This window comes from Leucoraja erinacea, chromosome 40 (genome assembly GCF_028641065.1).
Source record: "Leucoraja erinacea ecotype New England chromosome 40, Leri_hhj_1, whole genome shotgun sequence".
NCBI lineage: Eukaryota > Metazoa > Chordata > Chondrichthyes > Rajiformes > Rajidae > Leucoraja > Leucoraja erinaceus.
The window spans coordinates 6,800,964-6,827,752 of record NC_073416.1 but is presented as its reverse complement, the minus strand read 5'-3'; the positions used below and the strand labels follow the sequence as shown (position 1 = coordinate 6,827,752).

At 43.0% G+C, this 26,789-nt stretch overlaps 2 protein-coding genes across 2 annotated transcripts in view; one reads left to right on the top strand and one right to left on the bottom strand.

Annotated features, from left to right (window-relative positions):
* The window catches only part of lima1a (LIM domain and actin binding 1a), a 76,189-nt gene extending 50,393 nt beyond the window's left edge, over window positions 1-25,796 (bottom strand). The window contains exon 1 of the mRNA XM_055664367.1: window positions 25,642-25,796. The gene's annotated coding sequence lies outside the window, so the exon portion shown is untranslated. The remainder of the gene's footprint in view (window positions 1-25,641) is intronic.
* A 216-nt stretch (window positions 25,797-26,012) lies between these two features.
* Window positions 26,013-26,789, top strand: part of LOC129714649 (cysteine/serine-rich nuclear protein 2-like) — a 71,213-nt gene continuing 70,436 nt past the window's right edge. The window contains exon 1 of the mRNA XM_055664375.1: window positions 26,013-26,504. The gene's annotated coding sequence lies outside the window, so the exon portion shown is untranslated. The remainder of the gene's footprint in view (window positions 26,505-26,789) is intronic.

Here is a 26,789-nt window from a genome sequence, read left to right as displayed (position 1 = left end):
CCTCTAGGTGCTCCGGTTTCCTCCCACATCTCAAAGACGTGCAAGTTTGTAGGTTAATTATCTGCTGTAAAGTGCCCCTGGTGTATTGGAAGTGGATGAAAAAGTGGGATAACAGAACTAGTGTAGATGAGAGATCGATGGTCACAGTGGGCCGAAGGGCCTGTTTCCACACTGTCAAACTAAACTCTCAAACTAAAAACTGAGTAAAACTATTTAGGAGTTGTCAACACAAGTCAAATATTTTTCTTAGGGAGCCTTGTCATAATTTGCAAATTGTTATTGTACACAATAACCAGTGTGTTAGTGCTCAGCCCATCCCACGCATTGGAGTGTGCGTCAGCTCTGCTCGACTGCTCCTCGACCTGCACCTCTGGACTGATTACGTGGCTCAGACCTGTCTGAACATGAGCTGATAATCACAGAAGAGAATGCAGAGGTGGCTTCAACCTGAATCTACCTGAACAGTGCAAGAGAAACGCCAAAATCAATGGAGCAAGCAACCCCACATGCAGAGCTGCCCTTTGAACACAACAGCTTCACTGCACTCACAGCACAAATTGACTAACTCTGCGTTATACCCGCATAGTGACTGGAAAATGCTTTGTTTACAGCAAAAGAAAAGGCTAGAAATCAAAATTAAAACTTGCTGTTGACGGCAACCAAGATGGCAGTGGTGGAAGGCAAAGGGGAAAGTTGGCGGCTGTGAAAGATTCGCAAACTCACCTCCCACACACTTGGAAAGCACCCTGAAGCTCTGTGATCGGCCCGAGAAGCGGGAGACAGTGACCTTGCCGTATGGAAGCGGAGGGGCGCCTGCTGGAGGTGGCAGACGGTAGGTTTGCCATGGTGACTGTGCTGGTGGAGGCGGCTGCGGGAGGCACAACAGCTACATGGAGCAGTGGGGGACGGAGCCGATGGCTTCACGTTGGGCCAGGCCGAGCCCCATGTCATCGATCTAGTGCCGCCGGATTACCGGGGTTTAAAGTGAGAAAATAAGAAATTGAACATCTCCTCAGACCAAGATCCGATTTTTCAGACTCGGAAGTTGCAAGATGGCGCTGGAACGTGGTGAATCACTGCGTGCAGTTCCAGAAAGGGATTTATTGTCCTCCTGTATCATATGATTGAATAGATAATAATAATAAATTTTATTTATGGGCGCCTTTCAAGAGTCTCAAGGACACCTTACAAAAATTTAGCAGGTAGAGGAAAACCATGTAAGGGGAATGAAATAAATAGAGACATGACTAGTACACAAAGTAAAGACAGAATTCAATACAAAACACAATACGAGGCAATTAATGCACAGATGAAAAGGGTGGGGGACGTGGGGCTAAGGATAGGCAGAGGTGAAGAGATGGGTCTTGAGGCAGGACTGGAAGATGGTGAGGGACACGGAATTGCGGATGGGTTGGGGGAGGGAGTTCCAGAGCCTGGGAGCTGCCCTGGAGAAGGCTCTGTCCCCAAAACTGCGGAGGTTGGACTTGTGGATGGAGAGGAGACCGGCTGATGTGGATCTGAGGGACCGTGAGGGTTGGTAGGGGGAGAGGAGGTCAGTGAGATATGGGGAGGCCAGATGGTGGAGGGCTTTGCAGGTGAGGATCAGGATTTTGTAGTTGATCCGGTGGGAGATGGAAGCCAGTGAAGTTGTTTGAGGACTGGAGTGATGTGATGCCAGGATTTGGTGTGGGTGATGAGTCGGGCGGCTGCGTTCTGGACCAGTTGGAGTCAGTTGATGTAGGTGGAGTTGATGCCAAGGAGAAGTGAGTTGCAATAGTCCAGTCGGGAGGAGATGAAGGCATGGATGAGTCTTTCAGCAGCGGGAGGTGTGAGAGAGGGTCTGAATTTGGCAATGTTGCGGAGATGAAAGAAGGTTTTAATGACATGGCGGATGTGAGGCTCAAGGGAGAGGGTGGAATCAAAGATCACGCCAAGGTTGCGGGCCTGGGGAGATGGGGAGACAGTGGTGCCGTCGATGGTGAGAGTGGGGTTATTGATTTTGCTGAGTGTGGCTTTGGAGCCTATGAGGAGGAATTCTGTCTTATCGCTGTTGAGTTTGAGGAAATTATGTTGCATCCAGGTTTTTATAGCTGACAAACAGGAGTTGATATGGGAGAAGGGGGGGGGGGGAGATTTGGTGCCAAGGTAGATCTGGGTGACATCAGCGTAACAGTGGAAGTCCAGGTTGAAGGGGCGGAGTATCTGACCAAGGGGGAGGATGTAGATGATGAAGAGGAGGGGGCCGAGTACGGAGCCTTGGGGAACGCCTTGAGTGACTGTGGCTGTAGCAGAGGTGTGGTTGTGGAGAGAGATGAAGTGGGATCTGTTGGAAAGGTAGGAACGGGGCCAGCTGAGTGCAGAGCCTTCAATGCCGAGGTCTTTGAGTCTGGTGAGCAGGATGTTATGGTTCACTGTATCGAAGGCTGCGCTCAGGTCGAGGAGGATGAGGATGTTGAGGGAACCAGTGTCAGCAGAGGTGAGGAGGTCGTTGAGGACTTTGAGGAGAGCAGTTTCTGTGCTATGGAGGGGGCCAAAGCCAGATTGGAGGGGTTCAAGTAGGTTATACGCAAGGAGGTGGGAATGAAGTTGCGACGCAACGATACGCTCCAGGGTTTCTGAAAGAAAGGGGAGGTTTGAGATTGGGCGGTAGTTAATGAGAGAGGAGGGATCAAGACCAGGTTTCTTTAAGATTGGTGTAACAGCAGCAGTTTTGAAAGCGGTGGGGACAATTCCTTTGGACAATGAGGAGTTGAAGAGATTAGTGAGGTAGGGGCAGAGAACGGGGAGGCAGGACTTCAGCAGGGGAGTGGGTCGAGGGAGCAGGTAGTGGGTTTGGCATGCAGAACAAGCATTTCACTATATCTTAGTACACATGACTATAAATAAACAAATTAACTTAGTCGCGGCGGAGGGCATCAACAACATCACCTGGCCAGGTCGATCCATCAACTCCAACCCAGTGCTGCCACCAGGGCAACCAACAGTGAAGACTAACATTTAACAAATTTGAACTTGAAGGGTAAAAGATGGCATCGAAAACACTTGGGTACAGTGCCAGTGTAATCTACTATTCTTACAGTGTGTACTCGAGTATGATTGTACCCATAATGAATGAAATACAACACATGTACACCAGAAATACCCTATAAATTTAAGTGGGATTTAAAGTGAAGGCACATATAACATACAATAAAAGGAGTATTCAGCCCAAAGCTTGGAGTATGAAAACTGGTGAATCGAGAAGCCTTTTAGAAGAAAGACTCCCCATACAACCCTGTTCATTATGTTTATATGTCCATGTGCACCAGTTCACTCCAAACAAAAATGCAACAGGTGGGAGAGTGGATACTCACAATAGGTCAATGTTCAGATAGGTTAGCAGATGGGAAACAGTAGACGGCATAAACAAAAGCAGAGTCAAGCAATTCAGACAATGAGCCACACTCAGCCACTTTACTGCTGCTGGACAGTAACCCAACCCAACATTTGGGAGATGGAGGGAAAAATGAAACCATAAGGAAGGAAAACTGGCCAAAAATAAATAAATCAGGAGGGTGGAAGATGCGTGCGAATAGTCACTGAATGACTTGCTGTTTGAGTGTTCACCTTCATCACTTTGGCAAGGGCAATTATACATGGCCCCATAAAATGCATTACTAAAAAGAAACTCAGGAAGTTATACAGCAAATCTAAATGTACGATATGGTGCAAAAGAATATATTTTCCATGTATGTGTGGCCACTGACCAGACAACCTGCATCCAAAATGAAAATACAAGGCCAAGGCCCATTCTCCAAATGACCAATGCGATGGCCTAGTGGCTTAATACAGATCAATATTGCACTGAATCCTAGGTTTAATTCCCAGCCTAGAGTCAAAGTCTTACAACATGGAAACAGCCCTTTTAGCCCAACTTGTGCACACCGGCCAACATGTCCATCTACACTCATCCCACCTGCCCGCGTTTGGCCCATATCCCTCTAAACCCGCCCTATCTATGTACCCGTCTAAACGTTTCTTAAACGATGTGAGAGGTTAGCCAACTTAAACTAGACCAATGGTGGCACAACGTAAAGTGGCCAAGTGTCTCTGGACTTGGGAATGAGAAGCTTTGCTCCCAAGCCATTCAACGGTCCCTGGTGAAAGATGCACGAGAAGGAGGAATATCTAACCATTTTTGTGGTTGATGAATCAGCCAAATTCTCACGCAAAACACGATTCAGCCAAGCTACCACATGGCTGTTGGCAATCACAATACCACATCTCCGTTTATGTCAGTACTTGGGGGGGAGAAAGAGGAGAAAAATAAAACACATACACCTATTGTGCCGTTCTAAAACTTGCCAAATCCAGCTATCCTCGAGGGCTTTCAGAGCAATATTTCATGTCCAAATCGCAGTGGGAAATAAACGACGACCACCCAAGCCTCCTCGCCATCTGGCTGCAAGCATCTCACTGAGGTTACATCTGATACCAGAGGTGTAAAAAAAAAGCACCAAACCCAAAGCATAAATCAAAACAAGTAGATCAATTTTATTTTTGCTGGGAATTGCAACTTTGCAAATTAAATCAACGTGCGCACAAAAACCAAATCAAAAACACATTACTGCCTGGCAACCGCACAAATCATGTGAAGTACAAACTGACACATCCAATTTTCCAATAATCCACCTCACCCTGCTAATTTAGTGAGCAATTCTACATTTAGAAGCTCCCCAACAGAAGCTATTCTTGCACAAAGAGCTGACATTTAAGTAGCCAGCTGGAGAACAGTCCCTGCAAAGCATTGTGACCGTCAACAACATTCACATCATTCATACATTTGATAACATTGCAAGTCTAGGAAGTGAGAATATTTTGCAGTGTGGGGCTACGCAGTTTAGACTTTTAGAGATACAATGCAGAAACAGGCCCTTCGGCCCACCGAGTCTACACTGACCAGCGATCACCCCGTACATTAGCACTAACCTACACACCAGGGACAATTTACAATTCTACTGAAGCCAATGAACCTACAAACCTGTACTTCTTTGGGGTGTGGGAGGAAACCGGAGCACCTGGAGAAAACCCACGTGGTCACAGGGAAAACTCCGTACTGACAGCACCCATAGTCAGGATCGAACCCGGGTCTCTGGCATTGGAAGGCAGCAACTCTACCACTGCGCCACCGTGCTACCAATGTGGCAGTTAAGAGGGGAACAGTCCAAAACAAAGAAAGAGCAGTAGCCCACTCTGGTGCATGTTAGAACAGACATACATACTACAACAATCCTGTGCAAGAGGAGAGACAATTCTGAAGAAAAAAAGCCCACTTATCAATATTCATTTCCCCCCAAGCTGACATCTCCAGTTTCCCCTCACAGGGCACACTCAAAAGGAGTAAGAAAAATTATCTGGGGGAACTTTACTGCATTTTGCAAGTGAAACATGAAATGGAAAATTTAATGCCCCAATCATTTCAGATACCATCTTCGTAGAAAACCATCTTGGAGATTCAATACCAAGAATCAGGAACAGTTTGCCAAATCCATGAAAAAAAAAATGAAGAGAGCAGCAAACTACACACAAAAGCTGCCCATAAAACAAGTGTATACAGGCAGAGGCTCCATAGCCCATGTCATGCATTTGGAGGAAACTGATGAGGCTCCTTAGCGTGAGATTAAGAGTCAAGAGAATTGCATGCCAGTTGAAAGCTACTTTTAAAACACATTCAACTAAAATAGGACAACAGAAATAGAAAAACCAGAGAGGAAAAAAACTCCAAACAAAGACTAAATTTCAAATATTCCGTTTCAAAACACATGGCAAAATGGCTGCCAGAATTACAATATAATCATGTTAGCAAGTTCCATAGCACAATAACTGTTACTTAAAGTGCAGCACTTTGCTTACTTCGTTCGCTGAACACAGCAATATTTAATTATATGTAATAAATAAATCAAGTTTTATACCCTCAATCAAGTCTCATTATTATTGCTCTTGGTTTCTGGGTGACGTCTTTAGGTTTTGCGTGGTTGGGAACAAACTTATTTCACAGAAGGTGGCTCTTTGGCCCATCATAGCCCAGCAACTCATCTGTATACAACTCTTGTAAGATTGAAATGCTTCAACTAGGCAGCAATATCGGGTACAATTTGTCAATTTTGCTGTACTGCTAGATCTTCGCTTCTGCAGTAATTTAAAAAAAAACATACACACGACTCAATTCTGTTGCAGTATAACCCAATTCCCAATGGACTTTGTGTCATTTCTATATGGCTGATAATTGAAGCTGTACAGATTATATTTCAGAGCAATATAAAAAAAGGGCATTTTAAAAAGAGTAATTGCAGTTAGTGCAAGTCATCTCAATACAACTGCAGCACATTTTTTCCATTTTTAAATACAAGAGGAAGTCAGCAGTGGGATCAAGCACAATCTCATTTTATTCTGATAAACGTGTCAAACGAGGAAAGGCAAGGGCCATGCGGTTTAAGAGCTTTTTAAAGTGTAATCTATCCAACGTCTTAAGGTGAGAGTTTTCCAGTTCTGAAGCACTTCCATCAAATAAATAATTTGCACCTCAAACCATATTAACCCTTGCTAAAAATGAAACTAATTTTCAGCACACACCCACCCTGATATACATTGACTAACATATTCTAACACTTAAGCATATTTGTGCAATATTCAAGAATCTGGAGAACAAAACACTTATCTTAGAATTGAGGATCCACTGGGAAAAAAAAAAGTACCCTGGAGTGCATTTTAAAATAATTTAAAATGAGTCATTTTAAAGATTTGTAGACACAAAATGCTGGAGTAACTCAGCGGGACAGGCAGCATCTCTGGAGAGAAGGAATGGGAAACCTTGCTTCTGAAGCAGTTCCTTCCTAAACATTTTAAAGATTCATTGGGAACACTATTTCCACCCCACAGCTTTTACAGGTTGGCATTAAAACAATAGTTTATGCCCAGACAGAAAGTTGCAAAGGATTGGAAGAGATAAATAGCACACAACAAATCAAAAGTTATCAGACAAGCCCAGACTAAGAGACTGCAGGAAGGACCAAGATATGTTTACATACATGCAAACCGAAGAAGTAGATTAAACAAGATTGGAAGTGAAGGATTCCAATCATTCCAAAGTTCAGGTAAGACAGGGATCGGAGGAAAGGCGGAGCAATGGTAGTATTGAAAAGGAGAAAACAAAGTTGAAGAGGGAGAGAATGTCCTGGATCGAACAAGGACAGAATTGGTTTAAAATTAAGAAAGATGTAATTACTGTGCAGGAATCATTCAATAGGCTGCTAACTAGCAGGAAGAGAATGCAAATCAAGTTGGCAGGTAAATTGCAGCCATGGTTTTTTTCTACATTGGGAGCGAGGAGTACAAACTATATAAAATGTGGAGTCAAAGTATGGGAACAGGACCTTTGACCTAGCTTGCCCACGGCAACCAAGATGCCCCACCTACGCTCGTCCCACCTGCATTTGGCCCATATGCCTCCAAACCTATCCTATCCATGAACCTATCCAAATGTCTTTTAATCTCATTCACTCCCAACACACCAGGGGCAATTTTAAAAGAAACCAATTAACATACAAACCCTCACGTCTTTAGAATGTGGACAGAAACCCACACGGTCACACGTAGAACGTACAAACTCCGTAAAGACAGAACCCGTACTCAGGATCAAACCCGGGTCTTTGGTGCTGCAAGGCAGCAACTCTGCCGCTACTCCACCCCTCAAAGCTCGACAGGCAACACAAAGAGAACAAAACAGCTTCCAAAACATGGAAAATATTTTATCCATAGTCCAGATACATTACATACCCTCCTTTATCAAGGAACGTTAAATCCAGAGCTCCCAGCATTGAACTGGGGAGAATAATCTGATACCAGGTTACTAACACAAGCAGGAACTACCCCAATCGCAGAAAGTATTTGCGGCCACCCCCCCTCCCTGAAATAAGAAAACAAGAGATAAAAAGAATGTAAAATATTTTGCAAGCATGCAAACAGGAAAAATAAGTGTAAGGAAAATAGTAAGGTTGAGCAAAGATCCAAACAGAAATCTACTCACGGAGGCAGAGGACACGAGGTACAAAATGAGAACAATACGTGCGGTGGATTTGCAAAAGGGACAGAGGTGATGTACTGACTGAAAAAGTGATCAAGGATGTAGCGGAAGGCTGGTGGCACTAAAAGTAGACAAATAACATGGTCCAAATGCGATTTATCCAAGATTTCTCAAGAGGAGGAGGAGGAAATTGCAGAGGCCCTGACCATAATCAGTAGTTTGAAGGGTGGCACCCAAGGACAGGCCTGCAAATGTTACACCATGTGTAGGGATAATCCACTAACTATAGCCTACTTTAATCTTTGTGGCAAGAAATAACAGTCACTTGGACAAATGTGACTTTAGTAGAGAAAACAGCATGGATGGTCCAAGCTAAACTTCATCCAGTATTTTTTTTGTATATTTTTGTTTGGAGGTACAGCATTGAAACAGACTCCATGCCCATCAAGTTCATGCCAACCATAGATCACCCGCTCGCATTAGTTCTATGTTATCCTGCTTTGGCATCCACTCCCTACACGCTTGGGGAAATTTAGAGGCCAATTAACCTACAAACCCACCTTTGGGATCTGGGAGGAAGCCCATGCAGTCACAGGGAGAACATGCAAACTACACACAGAAATCATCCAAGGTCTGGATAGAATGCAGGTCTCTCATTCTGTGAGGCAGCAGCTCTACCCGCTGCATCACTCTGCCACCCTTTGATCAGGTAAACACAGTTCATGGACTTAAAAATAAAAAGGCTTGTCATCATGAATGAAGCCCATGAAATAGAGGAGCTTCAGCAGCATGGAGAAAAAATGGTCAAGTGATTAATTGTTTAAACAACAGCGGTGAAATATCTTTTTCAGACAGGAGGAATGTATGCAATGAAGTTTCTAAAAGGGTCAACACTTGGACCAACTCTAACTTAATTTATTAAGGATTTGTACGTGAAGTTTTAAAGTACTGTTTCCAAATTTGCAGAGGACACGCCACTTGGAAATGTCACAAAATGTTTGAAAGATAGCAAGGAGATGGAGAGAGGCTGGAAGCACAGGCAGATAAGTAGCAATTGAAACTTAATATGGAGAAACTTTAGTTAAGGGCAATATAAACTCCTAAGGGGGCACTAGAACAGAGAGATCAGTGGGTATCACTTCATTAAGAGTGGCAGGGCAAGTTGACAAAGTAGTTTCTTAAATAATAAAAAGCATTTGGGACCCTTCACTTTACCATACTCCCAACATCCATTGGCAAGTACAGAACTGGAGAGCCTATTCACATGCCCTCGCAAGATCTAAGAATACAATCAAGCCAAGCATTTGATGCCCACAGAGCCACAAGGAACTAGAATCTTGAGCAAAACTAAAAGCACTGGAGCAACTCAGCGGGTCAGGCAGCAGCTCAAAATGTTACCTATCCATTCCCTCCACAGATACTGGCTGACCCGCTGAGCTCCTCCAGCACTTTGTTTTACTGTTAATACCCATCTCATTGGACTGCAGGTGGCAGTGGGACCATTCCAAAGAGATTTTTTTTTTTTTGCATCCAGTGTGGCAAATCGATCCATCTTGTCAAACCAAACACTCACCACATAGAGTGTTCAAGAAGGAACTGAAGATGCTAGAAAATCGAAGGTACACAAAAATGCTGGAGAAACTCAGTGGGTGCAGCAGCATCTATGGAGCGAAGGAAATCACCACATAAAGATGCCCTGCACCAATGGACTCCCGACCAATTTCCCAGTGAAGTGGTCTCAACGTTATATGCGTTTAAGTAATGCACATCTCCAAATAACATCAGATAAGAGCAAAACAAAAAAAGCATTGAAATTCAAATTTAAAATAGCAGAATACAGAGCCTCATTGTTTGTGAGCTACAAGAGTTACTTTGCAGCTATTTATAACCAAATAATCTGGCTTTGTTACCAACAGATAGTGTGCCTGCTTGGTTCGATAAGTGATACTAACTTGTTGCAGGAAAGCTTATTTTAATGGAACCATTGTTTTGGGATTTATAATCTGCCTGAAACACAGAATTTTTAGAAGCAGTCAGAACTCAAATAGATCTCACAAAATATCAATCCAAAACAAAAGTACTCACCCCAAGTTCAAAAGGCTTTTCAAAAATAACCTACAAATTTCAGATTGAAGCTCAGATACACACATCTACAATGCCCAAACAAAACACAAGTTTAAACTACTTTGAAGTTCAACTAACACTAAACAGAGAGGACGAGGATAGATTAAGCACAGGCTGAGGTCCAGAGACTACATTAATAACTCAAGGATAAATTGAATAAAAATATTGAGTATGCATTTATTCACACACATATACCCTTTCAAAATCAGTACCTTTACAGTGAAAGATTGATACAAAGTGCTGGAGTAACTCGGCAGGTCAGGCAGCATCTTTGCAGGAAAAGGATAGGTGACATTTGAGGTTTAGTTTAGAGATACAGCGTGGAAACAGGCCTTCTCCCCATAACCCCCGGCAGCATCTCGCCGACCAGCGATCCCCGCACACGAACACTATCCTACACACTAGGGACAATTACACTATTTTACTGAAGCCAATTCACCTACAAACCTGTACTTTTTTTGGAGTGTGGGTGGAAACTGGAGCACCCAGAGAAAATCCATGCAGGTCACGTGGAGAACGTAAAAACTCCACAAGGTCAGGACCCTTCTTCACAGGCTGAAGAAATGTCACCTATTCTTTTCCTCTAGAGATGCTGCCTGACCAGCTGAGTTACTCCAGGACTTTATGTCTATCTTTGGTATAAATCAGCATCAGCACTTTTTTTATGTTCTACCTTTACAGTGGAATTCTGATTCACGGTGGGGAAATATGCAAATCTTCCCAAATTACAATCATACAAGCACTTGCAGGTGGCTTAGTCTGAATCAGAGGCCGACATTAAGTATTTATGATAAAAACTGAAAATGTCGGATATACTCCACACTTATCGCAAACCGAGGATAAAAGAAAATCTGTAGATTCTGCCGCACTTGCTGAGCAGTTCCCGATTTCTTCACTTTCTAATGCTCAGCATACAGCTCATCCCCAACTCCTTACTGCACAGCAAAGTCATTTTACTCAAAGCAGAAATTACCCTTTCATTGAGAAAAGTTGCCATAATTTCTTCAAAAGAAAATGGGAGCAGAATATGGCTACATTAACATCCAGAGAAATCAAACACTCACTCAAAGCAGAGTGTTACCAAATCTCATTGACAGGGGAAAAAAAAAATACTTGGACTCTGCTTGGTGTTGTTAATTTGTACAGCAAATCATGCAAGCCAGAATCCCACCACAGAGCCAAACCTTGATGGGTAAAGTTGCAAAGGATTGGACGGGATAGATGCAGGAAAAATGTTCCCGATGTTGGGAGAGTCCAGAATCAAGGGTCAGAGTTTAAGAATAAGTGGTAGGCCATTTTAGACTGAAATGAGGACAAAGATTTTACCCAGAGAGTTGTGAATCTGTGGAATTCTCTGCCACAAAAGGAAGTGGAGGCAAATTCACTGGATGTTTTCTGGAGAGAGTTAGATTTAGCTCTTGGAGCTAAAGAAATCAAGGGATATGGGGGAAAAGCAGGAACGATTTTAGACAATCAGCCATGATTATATTGAATGGCGGTGCTGGTTCGAAGGACCGAATGATCTACTCCTGCACCTATTTTTCTATGTTTCTAAGTAGGCTATGTCATCACACCAGCCTTTCTCACTGCAATACTACACCTTGCCTCCAACAACTGAGCTGGAATGGAACTAGACCACAGCATGAACAGAATTTGGTCGTCTCCATATTCTCTGCAGCCGCTCCAGTTTCCTCCCACATCCCAATGACGTGCGGTTTTGCAGGTTAATTGACCTCTGCAAATTGCCCCCAGTGTGTCGGGAGTGGATGAGAAAGGGGGATAGCATGGAACTATTGTGAATGGATGATCGATCGTTGGTGGGGACCCGGTGGGACAAACAGCCAGTTTCCATGCTGCATCTCCTAAACTAAAAACTCACTCAAGAAAAAGTAAATGCCCCAGAGACTAGAATCTACAAACCGACTGCCACATTTACAAACCCTTCAAAAATTCACAAATTCAAAATTGGGATTATTTATTGATACCTGCTGGTGACACTTGAAACACAGCTTTTTATTTACACAATAATCCAATAACATTTTAAATTTCAACAAATTTCACAACAGCTATAAGATGCACAAGGGGGAAAGAAAAAGTCCAAGTAAAACGCAGCAAATATCAATTGTTTTTCTTATTTTTCCAGCAATATTACTGTGTAGAGGAAACTAGCCAGGAGTGACACATCCGCTAAAAAATTCCCTCGTCCCAGATTTGAATACAACTGCTTTGAACCTCACTCAATATGGCACAGAGATTTACGAGGATGTTGCCAGAGCTGGAGAATTGTAGATACAATTATAGATTGGCCAAACTGGGAAAAAACAAAAATTGGGCTTGTGTTCTCAGTACTGCACTGGGGTGTCAGCTCAGATTTGGGTCTGAGTCTCCATAGACGGACTTGAACCCACAACCTTTCAATTGGGATGAGGGCATTAACCACTGAGCAGTGACGGACATCAGTGCTTCAGTTTAAATTGTCAAAATTGTTATGTGGCAACATGAATAAAAGTTAAATTTTAGTTCAAGCATCAAAATGAAGCCTCCAAGTATTTGATGCTGGTGAACAAAGCTCCACCGCCTGGTTATTCAGGTTGTGGGACTTCAGGCCGTAAAAGAATGTGAAAGGCAGGACTTCAGGGCAATATTTCCACACTGGTTAAATCTCAAATGTCAAATTCATTTTAGCTGTGCCTTTTAAGCAGCAGTATCATATTGACATAACAGCACTCACTGTCATAAATCAGACAGACTTTTGGTGACAAAGATTTTGGAAAGTAGGCTATGCCTTTAATGGAGGTTGGGGAGTGGTGATGCGAGGTAAAGAAAGTCCCATCTCAGTTGAGTGCGAATAGTCTCCAGACACAAACCACCGGAAAGGTTGGGGCAGCTTTGCACAGTACACAAATTGCCGCCACATTTTGGGAACAGCTTTTAACCCTTGTATTTAGGGCCAGGTTTTCTGCAAAAGAAACATGTAATTTGTGTTCTCAAACATAATGCCAAGTGCTACATACACAGGGAGAAGCAAGAAAATTAATAGCATCCAAAAATAACCGCTCATACTTGTCTGTGGAGGTGCAAAGCACAATTACACAAGCCCCCACCAAACTATTAATCAATCCATCTATGAAAATTATTTATTTGATCTTGGATCAGATTGTGCTGTGATTTTCATTCAAAAAACTCCCCATGCTTCTTTAATTAGAAACAAAGCTATTCAAGCTTCATGACAACATCTCGCTCATTAAAAAAAACCTCAGACCCAAAGGTTTCTATGTGGCAGTTGGGCAGAAATATGGAAATGCTCATTTGTGCCCAGTTCGAACTCCAAAGACAATTATGTAGGAGGACAGCAAAGCTAGCCCCTCTGTACCAACTCAAAGTACATTTCCAACATTTCCCTTCTTTCCATCATTCCTTGCCAACAGTTCCTTTTATAAAAAATCTGCAGCTGGCACTATTTTCATTTGTTGCAATCCACACCCAGCTGCAAGCCCAAATTAAAATCTTCCATCTATATTAATAGGCAAGAACAAAAACTGAATATTACATAAGATAAGCCTCCACCCTAAACTCACTTTAAATGGATCAGTGTTGTCTGCCTTGTACCATGAACAGCAAATAGGACAAATGATTATTATTTATTTTTATAAAAGAGACAACTTTTTAAAATAAAATAGTCAAGAAACTGGAAATAAATTTTTTGAATAACCTTCTTTCCATTGCAAGATGGTGCTCACTTGGAGGCACTGTCCCAGAGCAAAGCAGCTTTCATAAACCCAAGCACCAAGCTTTATATTCAAGCTGGGACAACATACGATTTAAACCCGAGGGAGGGGAAGAACTAGGTAGGACGTGCAATCCTCCTATTCCCAACAAAAGCATTTATATTGGATCCTTAAAAAAAAGCCAAAAGGAATTTAGCAGCAGCAGGACAAAAAGATATTAGAGCCAGTGATGCACCGTGAAGAACCACTGCTTCAAAGTGCCCGAGACCAGGGTTCAATCCTGTCCTCAGGTGCTGTCTGCTTGTTCTCCCTCAGAGTTTCCTCCCACATCACAAAGACACGACAGTCGATAGGTTAATTGGCCACTAAATGGGCAAATGAGTCAGCACACTCTCAGTGGCTGAAGGACCCAATACTGCACTGCGTGACTCCATGACATTAAAATGGGGTTGGTCAGAGATTTGGTCGGACAAGTAGATGCAAAAAGCACGTTTGAAGAAGGGGTGCATACACTCAAGAAAGAGCAGTTTGCGGAAGGCCTCTGAGATTAGCTCCCTGTCAGATAAATGATTGGCCTTGGATGATAGAATGAGTTTATCAAGAGGGTAAAATTGGAGAGGCACAACGATCTAAGGGCTGACAAGGAAAGCAGAGGGAAAAAAACAAACTTTGGTGTGATTTGAAAGAAAGGCTGAGAAGTTTTGAAACTGTTTAACTGAGAGCCAGTGTAATTTAGCAAGCATAGGGAAGAAGGGCAGGTGCAATTTAGTGCGTCAAGATACAAGGTGGAAGTGTTTTTGGTTACCTCAAATTTACAGAGAATAGAATGGGCAGGACTGCAGTGGAAGGTTTGAGTCAAGGAGATAAAGGCGTGGCAGGCAGTATCCTGTAAAACGGTGAGTCAGCCGAGGCTAAGAAAGAAAATCAGTACGCATGTTGCTGAATTATCATGTCAGGTTACTGGCAGTATCAAACAAATTAGGAAACTTCATGGTGTTGGCGATAAATGCAATTTGCTTTAAGGTAATAAAATCCATGTTTGATTAGTTGTGCAAATTTTGTTATCCATACTTACAAATTTCCATTCTAGATACCTTCTCCCTTTCAGGCACGCCTTTATTGATCAAGTCTTTGTATGAACAATGAGTGTTAACAGAAGAGAAATGATAAAAGGGGGAATTCTTCAGTTCAGGCTCGTATAAAAAGGAGTTATGCAAAAGACAATTGCAGTCAACACAGAAGATAGACAAACTCAGCAAGATAGGCAGCATCTCTGGAGACATGTCAGGTCGAGACTTTTCTTGAGACTAAGAGTCAGGGGAGAGGGATTCGAGAGATATGGAAGGGCAAGGTGGGAAAACGACAGATCAAAGCAGACGTAGTTGAAGGAAATGTAGAATGGTACATTATTAACCATGGGGAAGGTGACAACGGGGCATACAGTCAGTCAAAAACCAGTACAATTAATCAGGACAGTAAAACTAGTCAGAAAACTAGGGTGGGGAGGGACAGAGATAGTGGGAAAGCAAGGGTTACTTGAAGTTAGAAAAATCAATATTCATACTGCTGGGTTGCAAGCTGCCCAAGTGAAATAAGAGGTGCTGTTCCTCCAATTGTCACTGGGCCTCATTCTGACAGTGGAGGCCCACAACAGAAAGGTCAGTATGGGAATGGGAGGGAGAGTTAAAGTATTTGGCAACTGTTTAAAAAAAACCCAAATATAATTGGTAGAGTAGCGATGCTACTACAAACAAAGGTATTGAAGTTTTGCAGTTATTAGATGATCCTAGATCTCTGCAAAAAGGTACGAATGAAGTGAGAAGGCGGAATTGATCAGCCAGCAAACAAAGCTACCTGTTCACCCATCTCCTCCCAAAAAAAGTCTGCTATAGACTAAAACACCACAAAATACATGCAGAAGAGTACTCAGTGCTGTGAATGAACAGGTCAAACTAAAAAGCCTGCTACTTCTGCTCTTTATTCCCAGTCATTTACTTCCTTCCCCCGATGCTCACGTCCCACTTTAAGATTGCGAACACAAGGACTCCAACATCATGCTTACCAAATACGTACCTAGTGACAGAATGGGGCTGGAAACTCAGAAAAGGAAAGATGGACAATAATCTACAACTCAAGTTTTGAATAGTTCCCCTTTGCAGCTAAATGGGACCCCCCCCCCCCCGTGTGGACAAGTACAATGGTCCACATGGGGGGGGATGAGTGAGGGGCCTGTTGCTGTGCTATACAACCACAACTCCAGGTTATATCCACACTACCCCGCCAAACATAAACGTGGGGATTTTGAGCATTACTAGTACTTCAATGTTACACCCCTCGTATAAACAAAAAAAAAAAAACCATTATTGAACTTGAAAAATTTTTTCGTATCAATTGCGGCTTTTGTTAAATAAAGATATTTGCCTCTCACTACAAATGACCAGGTTGAGATATGCTGGCTCAGATTTCAGCTTCAAAAGAAACCAACTACCATGCATGGAGTATCGACTCCTGGGCACATGCTCGCGCAGCAGATTTGGATGCATTGCAAGTTATTGTGATTATGATTATTCTTCACACAAGGAGATGGACTTAGCTCTCCATCATCTTGCTTTTTAATGCTTCACCAATCTATGAAGTGTTTGACACCATCCCATTAGAAATTTCCACTGACCACGTCTGTGTCGAGTAAATAAAACATTAACATTGAACAATACACAAAGTGCAGGTCAACCTGCCGAGTCAGTTACTGCAGCACTTCATGTTCTCTTTTGTTAACCAGCCTCTGCAGTTCCTCGTTTCTACATAACATTTTAACAACAGCAAGAGGATGTTGCCAGGACTAGAGGGTGCGAGCTTTAGGGAGAGGTTGAGTAGGTTGGGTCTCTATTCCTTGCACGCAGGAGGATGAGGGATGATCTTATAGAGGTGTACAAAATCATGAGAGGAATAGCTTAGCTAAATGCACAGTGACTCTTGCCCAGAGTAGGGGAATTAAGGACCATAGGTTCAAGGTGAAGGGGAAATTATTAAATAGGGATCCGAGGGGTAACTTTATCCACACAAAAGGTGGTGGGTGTATGGAACGAGCTGCTGGAGGAGGTAGTTGAGGCTGGGACTATCCCAACGTTTCAGGAACAGTTGGACAGGTACATGGATAGGACAGGTTTGGAGGGATATTGACCAATCGCAGGCAGGTGGGACTAGTGTAGCTGGGACATGTTGGCCAGTGTGGGCAGGTTGGGCCGAAGGGTCAGTTTCCACACTATCACTCTATGACTATGTGACTAAATTCAACAATAAATAAATGTCCCAAACCTCCCAGCATGCCCAATTTAATTATTTCATCACGCTAGTGTTTCACCACTGAATATTTCATGTACTACAAGACATGAATATGCAACGTTATCCAAATTATTCACATGTTTTGTGAACCATTTGAGTAAAGAGCATCTAGTTACAGGGTAGATTCAACCTCCTGGAGAAGCTTTACAGGTCATATACACCAGCTTTGAATTTTAAAGATTGTGCCCAAATTGGAGTGAAAGGAACATTCAGAACATGTGACCTGCTGAGTATTTCCAGCATTTTCTGCTTTTATTTTAGTTTTGCAGCATGGGCAGTTTTTCTTGTTGCTTTTTGCTGTTGATACATGGAATGTTCTAAATATTTGAAAGTAAAAAAAGTGTAGTGAAGGAACAATTCATTTGGGAAATACAAGCGACCAATAATGGGAGCGCTGAGTAACTCAGTGGGTCAGGCAGCATCCCTGGAGAATAGAGGCGCTGCCTGACCAATTAAATTGCTCCAGCACTTTGTGTCTTTTTATGTAAACCAGCATCTGCCGTTTGTGTCCATAATGTAGTATTGGAGGAAGGTTATATTGTGGACACAACCCACAAACTTAGAGAGCACAGCGACTTTAACCAGAAGGTTACACAAAAAAGCTGGAGAAACTCAGCGGGTGCAGCAGCATCTATGGAGCGAAGGAATATAGACTTTACATACATCACATAGACTTTAACCAGAAGGTCTTCATCAAACTGCCAAGAACACAAGGGGTGGTTGAAGAGTGGTTTTAGCAAGTTTTGCAGGAGGAACAATTGCGACTTGACTTTTATTACTCATTCTTGTGATGTGGGTATTGGTGGCAAGGCCAACACATGACAAGATGTAAAGATTCCAGGTCCCTACACAACATCAACACATGCTTTTAAATTTGTCAGCTGCCTTTATAGTTTTCACACAAACAGCAATGGATTTGGAAGGAGAAAAGAGAGAACATTTGGTGAGCCAATAAAGCTGGAGAAACTCAGCGGGTGAGGCAGCATCTATGGAGAGAAGGAATAGGCAACGTTTCCAGTCGCTGTTCATCGTATACTCAGTGGACCGAAGGGCCTGTTTCAACACGGTATCTCTGAACTAAACAAAAAACTTTTCTCTAGCTTTGTCTGAGGGCTCGTCCAGAAACGTCGCCTATTCCTTCACTCCATAGATTTTGCCTCACCCGCTGAGTTTCTCCAGCTTTTTTTGTCTACCTTCGATTTTTCCAGCATCTGCATTAAACATTTGGTTAGCGGTTGGTTAGTAACCAGGTCAAATTTTAAGACGATGGGCAAAAAAAAAAAGAAAAAAAAAAAAAAAAAAAAATCAGGGAGGGATGGGGAAAAGAGGCGAGATTTGTTCTGTTAAAAAAAAGGCTTCACATTATGACCAAAGTGAAGATAATAGGACAATTCCTTTCTAATGTGCTGCAACTGAAGAAGATTTTATGCACATTTCATCCATTTTTTGAAATTTAACTCTGCTTTTACAGACTATTTACTCTTTTCTTTAACTGTCTGCTGTACAACTGACTATTTGCTCAATGTGAATGAACAAACCCATTGGCAACACTGTCAGCCAATAATTACACTGAAGCAAGGGCCGCCACAGTGGTAGAGTCGCTGCCTCACACACAGTGCCAGAAACTGGTTCATTCCCGACTCTCGGTGCTGTCTGTATGGAGTTTGCACGTTCTCCCTGTGATCATGTGGGTTTCCTCCCACATCACATAGATGTGCAGGTTTGTAGGTTAATTGGCTTCTGTAAATTGTACCTAGTCCATAGGATAGAACTAGTGGTGACGAGTGGTGGTGCCATCAAATGTGGCTGCCTAGCCTGCAGCTGTCTGTCCTTTCATTCTTTTTGTTAGTTTTAGTCTGTTTTAAAGTTTGTTTCTGAAGATGTTTTAGTCTTTTTTATGTGGGGGGAGGGAACAACTGTTTTCTTGGTCACTTCCTGGTCGAGGATGCGACTATTCTCTGAGCCGCATCTTCGCCCCTCCCCTCCTCTCCTCGCGGCCTACCACCTGGAGGTGGGACAAGCATTCCTTCGCTCCATAGATGCTGCCTCACCCCCAGCTTCAGCAGCGGCAGCGCAGCACTGGATTCCATCGCGGAGCGAGCGATGCCTTACCGGGGTCGCCGTGTTGAAGCTCCTGAGTGTTGGGACTGCCGACTTTGACACGGTGGAGCTGTGGTCTGTGGAGCTTTCAGCCGCAGGCGGCGCTGACTTTCCAGTGACGGGCAGCACTGACTTTAACATCGCGGAGCCCTGGGATCTCTCGCCGAGGTCACCAGCATTGAATCAGGGAGCAGGGAGGTTCTACTGCAGTTGTACAGGGTCTTGGTGAGACCACAACTGGAGTATTGCGTACAGTTTTGGTCTCCTAATCTGAGGAAAGACATTCTTGCCATCTAGGGAGTGCAGAGAAGGTTCACCAGACTGATTCCTGGGATGTCAGGACTTTCATATGAAGAAAGACTGGATAGACTCGGTTTGTACTCACTAGAATTTAGAAGATTGAGGGGGGATCTTATAGAAACTTACAAAATTCTTAAGTGGTTGGACAGGCTAGATGCAGGAAGATTGTTCCCGATGTTGGGGAAGTCCAGAACAAGGGGGTCACAGTTTAAGGATAAGAGGGAAATCTTTTAGGACCGAGATGAGGAAAACATTTTTCACACATGAGTGGTGAATCTCTGGAATTCTCTGCCACAGAAGGTAGTTGAGGCCAGTTCATTGGCTATATTTAAGAGAGAGTTAGATGTGGCCCTTGTGGCTAAAGGGATCAGGGGGTATGGAGAGAAGGCAGGTACAGGATACCGAGTTGGATGATCAGCCATGATCATATTGAATGGCAGTGCAGGCTCGAAGGGCCTACTCCTGCACCTATTTTCTATGTTTCTATGAATCTCCGCCCAGCTCGGCCTGTGGACTTCGGAAGCCGTGGTCTCCTGTAAGAAGTGGCCGATTTGGAGGCTCCGGGTCGCTGAGAGTGGTCTTCCGTTCGAGGGCCTGAAACATCGGGCCGTAGCTGCGACTGCGGAGACCTCAATGGGCCCCAACCACGGGTGATCTGAGGAAGAGGACTGAACTTTGGTGCCTTCCCTCAGTGGGAAACGTTGATTCCGCTGGGGGGGGGGGGGGGTTTATGTTTAATGTTAAATTCTAAAGTGTCGTGTTTATCTTATTTGTGTGCTGCATGGCAACTCAAATTTCACTGCACCAATTGGTGTATGTGACAATAAATGTCCGTTGTCCTTTGTGTACGAGAATCGCTGGTCAGCATGCACTCAGTGGGCCAAAGGGCCCGTTTCCACACTGTATCTCTGAACTAAACAAAATGACATCATGTGGAATAAACTGCCTTAAGTAGTCAAGTTGGAACGATTGGGCAATTGAAAGCTATAGGGAACTGGCACAGAAGTGAAGAGTGAAGACCAGCCATGATCACAGGTTTGAAGCACCTCTTCCAACTTTGTGTTAAAGGCATACACATACACTATTAAGAAAGAGTGGTGAGAGTAGTACTAATTGGAGAACTCTTTCAAAGTGCATAGGCAATGTGGCCCGAGGCAAGAACTGGACTGTCCCATTCACACTTGGAAGTTAATTCACGGCCCAAAGCAACAATCAGAAATGTTTTCTTTAAAATGACCAAAACTGAAAATTAATTCATCAACCTCAACTAGAGAAGCATATGTGGAGTAAGCCGTTCCCTCAGCACAGCAACATTTAAGGCAATTTATACACCTGCTGCTGAGATTACAAATTTAATTGTCGAGGAATCAAAGAGCTCTCAAACCTCTTCCCAAATCCTCTGTTGAAAAGGTACACCTTGTCCCTCCCATGAATGACTCACCAGGGTAATCTATCTGGCAAATCTTAAACCAAGAAAGGAATGAGCAAAAGAGGAAGCAAATATTAAGCAATGCCAATCTTTCAAATCTGTATTACCACCACTCCTACATTCTGCATTTCAAAACAATTTCTGTCACCTTTTGAATTAAAGTCAAATCATTTACCAGAGTACAGTTGCAGCTATTCTGGTTCCCACCCATTAAGACATTCCTGGTATTCACAATTTGAAACTTGAATAAATGCGGAGTGCTCAGGAACTGATAACTAAGCAGTGGGAATTCCAGGAACTCCGAGCCTCTTCAGTTTTACGAGCTGGTGATTCAGGGATTCTGATGATATTTCCCTTTACTGCGCTGCTACCAACTGCAGCAATATTGTTAACAAGATCCTTTGACTCCGAGCAGGACTTTTAACAGCCTTCTCAAGGAGTTGGCTTACACCAGGAGCCATGATCTTTACCGCACAACTACAAGCTGAGCATCTCATCCATTTCTGGAAAGGATAATAAAATAAACCCCCTCCCAATGCAAAGAGGAACAAAAAGGAACAAGGAAACACACAAAACTACATCCTGGTTTTCCTGCTGTTTGATTCATTGTAGTTTCCCCATTGACGGAACCAGAGGTGCTTTCTAAATGCAGCCAACCGCAGGTTGAAGTTGGAGCAAACATCAGAGACTGACATCTTGCTTCACACTGGGTAAAGTCCATTGGCTTACGTCACCACAAAGTGAGGCAGAGCAAGAGAAATGCTAAACGCCGGATCAAGGGACTAAAACAAAGCTCTTACAGGGCAGGAGGGAGAAAAATGCCTTTAAGCCAGGTCACTTTCCACACCTCAGAAGACAAATCAGAGAAGTAAACATAGTGGATGGGTGGGTGCATTTGCGCATGTTGAAGATATACATGTTCTGAATTGCCCAGGACAAATCTCCTGTGGCATTACTCTTCCACATCTATGAAGTTAGAGGTTCAAGGTGAGGGGGGCGGGGGGGGATGGGGGGAAGGGGACTGGCTCCCTGTGCACCACCGGATTAACTACAAGATTTTACTGCTGACCTTCAAAGCCCTACACCACCTTGCTCCCCAATACCTCTCTGACCTGCTGCTACCATACACTCCTTCCCGGTCACTTCGTTCCTCCTCAGCTGCAATTTTAACTGTCCCCACATTTAGACTCAGCACCATGGGTGCCAGAGCCTTCAGCTGCTCTGCCCCACGTCTCTGGAACACTCTCCCACCTCCCATCCGTCACCTGGACACTATCGATCAATTCAAATCACAACTCAAAACACACCTGTTTAGATTAGCATACCCGACATAACTTCCACCATGTTCACCCTGATTTTCATGACTTCAAATGTTGTGTGTTTTTTTGTTTTTGTTTTTAATCAACTTGATTTTAATATTGATAAATGTATTGTGATTTTATGTCCTGTAAGGTGTCCTTGGGTGTCCAGAAAGGCGCTAGCAAATAAAATGCATTATTATTATTATATCCCCAAACCAGCAAGTGTTTATACCTCGCTACCCTATTTGGGGGGGGGGGGGGGGGGGGGGGGGGGGGGGGGGGGGGAACTCCACTGCAATCCACCCTAGTTGGCAGTCACAGGAACCCAAAGTTTAAATGCTTCATTAAAAAAAATCTGCAACAACATAACAAGAAGGTGCATTGAATAATCCCAGTCTCAAATGAGGGGCACAAAACCACAGCCATCAGGAAGCACGTGTATCATCACCAGTCCAGGGTGCAGTGCTCCCTGGATGACAGATACAGAGATAGAGACATTTCAAAGGAATTGAAATTAAATAAGGCAGATAATTGCAGGTGAGTTAATGCAAGGAAACATTCTGGGGAGACAGGAAGATGGTGAGAACACAGCGATTTAATTTCAGTGGTTCCCACCCACCACAATCTGGTTTCTAAATTACATCTCATTACAGTCTTTGTGCCAAAAACACTTCACATGCTTCACTGCCTACCATGTACAAAGTACAAAAATTATTCCCCGTACTTCCCAAATAATTGCCATGTCAGAGGATGGAAAAATGTAAAGTTGTACGTCAGGTTGAAGAGGAAAGTCAGTTTGATTAAAAACTTAACAGTCATTAAAAAAAAAGGCAAGCTGGTTTTGCAGCTTTGTTGCACAACTGGAAAATGAGAACAGCAGCTGTTGATGAGCACAAAACAAAAAGCAACTTCTCAACATCATGGAACAATCTTTGGCAGATCAACAAATCAAACCTTACATGGGCAGTAACGTAACCATTTGAGCATAGTTTGCTGTGCTGTCACACGAACCATTACTTAAACCATTATGTATCTTTTACATATAATCGCAACTACCACCCTCTTCTCCCAATGGATGGTGATTCACACTGGAGTTTCTCATCACATTGTCTAGACGATGAAGTGTCAGGTGGCTTTGACAAGGGGAGACAGAAAAATACAAGTTAAATCCAGTTCTCCCCTTAGCTGACAATTTTACAGTGGGGATCAGTCGGTGAGACACCGCCTGATGCACTGTATTCATTTCTTAATCCAATGCAAAAAGGAGTGACCAACTTACATTTACACTGCTCCTTGCATCCAAGGCACCTTAATCATTGTTTCACAAGCAACCGCGGTCGCTGGTTTGTACAACCCGAACAGCTGGTTGTACAACCCGAACAGCATTCCATTTGCTCAATCTGTGTGGAAATTCTGGCCGAGGGAGAAATATTTTGCCAGAACTCAGCTGATCATTAACCAGAAATTCTGGGGTCTTTTCACCCCCTCCATCTGAATAGATTGATAGATCCCAGTGTATAAATGGTAAACAGATAGCAATTCCGAACTATTCAGTACCCCCTCCGTCAAGCATTTAAGTACCAACTTGGAGCATGGCTTGAACCCATTGGCTGAGGTCACTTGAATAGTCTATTCGACAAGCCCACATTTTGTTTTATATGTTAAATTGAAGCTTGGCATCGCAGTCAAACATCTGGCACAATAATACATCCTTAAGTACACAATTCATAATTCTGACTCACCAGGAAAAGGTGGAGGGAATTTCCAGTCAACAGTAAATATTTTAATTCAAGCCTCCCAGATTTTCCTTTCATTAATATTAAAAGGACAATGTACTATTTTTAAACAAAGTATTAATGGCATTACATGGGGAATATCAGATTGGAGCTAGAGTGTGTTCCTACAACCAACCTTCTGTTAATCCATTACACCAACTGACTTAGTGACTTGAGAGCCATCTCCTCAAATGGGAACATCAACTTGCTATCTTCCCCCCCCCTCAATCTGTTATGACTGACAAAAGGTCCCAACCCAAAATGTCACGTAACCATTTTCTCCAGGGATGCTGCCTGACCTGCTGAGTTATTCCAGCATTGTGTTTATCTCAGGATTCTTTGAACCAGTTTTTTTCCTTCCCCGCCCAAACAAATAAAAGGTGCATCAATAAGGAAGTGTTTCATTCCATTTGCTCAATTTAACAAGTCACTTGATTACAGTCACATTTCCCCAAAACTATTTCTCTCCCCCCCAAGGTACTCAGTAAATTCTACAAGTTTTCTGTTAATTCTTCCAGTTATTTTAATTGAAGCAAATTTTTCATTCCACAATGGTCTCACAGAGCAGCTTTACAAAACGTATGATAAGATGGGACACTAAACCAAAAAGTAGAAACAGTACATGCATGGGTCTTACACTGAAAATAAATTAACATTAAAAAGACACTTTTGAAACTCTGACTTAACTCAGTGTGTCTTTCAGTAATAAGTATAAAAGGCTACAACCAGCAACTTCTTAACTGAAGATATCATTTTCGATCGACATTTTATTTTAAAAGGTGTAAACGCATTCAAACAACTTCTCAAAACACAACTCAATAGCAGATCACAATTCAGTATTATGGAGACAACAAATGTCAAGTTATTAACAACTCTTTGCACTATCAAGAAATAAAACATACAGGAAAGCAAATCACAAGGTATCAGTAATTCGATGGAGCCATAGAAGAATAATTTTGAAGTTTAATATCAGTGCAAAATAAAGAGTGAGAATAGACATCAGCCACCCCTCACGAATCCATTAACATTCGTTTTGGATTTTACTTTTAATTTGGAAATTATTACTCATCGAGTCCTTCCAAAGTTGGTCCCGAGGTAATACTCCACGAAAATGAATAGACTCATTCGAGAAGAAGCAATTGAGATTAAACGAAGAAATATTGAATACCTGAATGTGATGGCACGGGGGAGCTCACCTTAACAAGTGGATTAATAGATGCAAATATAATACTACAGAGAAAAATTAGATATCAGTTCATTACATTTAACAACACCAAAGCGCAACTTTATATTTTATATAAGTCACTCAAAATAGTAGAATACTTGAGAAACACGCAGAAAAGTCGTCTAGTTTTATTTTAACCGCAAGCCCAGAGGACGATTTGACCCTTTTCAGTGGCTCGGTCCGGCCAACAAGTTTTTGACACAACATTTCCACAACATCACACACTTTTTAATGTTAGATTTTCTTTCTCCTCACCTTATCGGGCGTTCTTCTTCTGACTGTATTTTTCAAATGTCAAGCAAAGGTGAGCTCTTCCGGCAAAAAAAACTCGTTCTCACACACAGGTCGAACAACGCACCTGCCGCCACTGCGCCTGTTCCAATTTCCCAGACTGACGGCGCTGCCTCGAGTTTTGAAGCCACGCACCAGCAAATGACCTCAGCGCGTCTGAGCCCAGGACCCTTGCGGTCATCCAGCCTGCAGGGGGCGCTAAGGTGTCAATGGTGAACCTCGGTCGGAAAGAGGTATCGAGCGCTCCTACTGGTCCTCCGAGGCTGCGGGGGCGCTGGGGCAGCATTAGGTCCCGCTGTCATTTGGCCCCCGAGGTCCTCCTCTGAAGACAGTGCCCCCTAAAGAATTGCGATATTTCAACAGAGACAAGATATTTGGCGCGGATACGCCACTTGCTGGGCTGTGGCCGAATTGCTGCGCTTTCTCCATATAATCATGGGACGCAGGAGCAGGATTATGCCATTCGGCCCATCGAGTCTACTCCGCCATTCAATCATGGCTGATCTATCTTTCCCTCTCACCCCCCCCCCCCCCCATTCTCCTGCCTTCTTCCTGTAACTTTTGACACCCTTATTCATCAAGAGCCTATCAACCTCCACCTTAAAAATACCCAATGACTTGATCTCCACAGCTGTCTGTGGCAATGATTTCCACATATTCACTGGATAAAGAAATTCCTCCATGTCGCCATTCTAAAGATAATCATAGAATCGTAGGAGTTGAGAGTCACCGAGGGAGCCATTAGACCCACGACGTAAGTGCCGGCAGCTTGTAAGAAGTATCCAGCCTCATCCCATTGCCCAGATCTCAATCAAGGTCACAGCACAGTAAGTGTTCATTCAGGTACTTTTTAAATATAATGCGTGTATTCTAAATCAAACTCCCGCCAGTATCTGGGTGAAAATATTTAACCTCAACTTTCCATTATCCTAATTTATTACTTGTCTAGTCTATTGCTCGTCTACAGGAGTATCACATTGTATAGCGAGAAACTCCCAACTGAACCAGGAACCACTATTGGAAACATTTAAATATATTTATATGAAAAAAAGTATTAAAATGAAAATCATATTTGAATATTAATCAATTTTATATAAATAGCAAAATTTTAA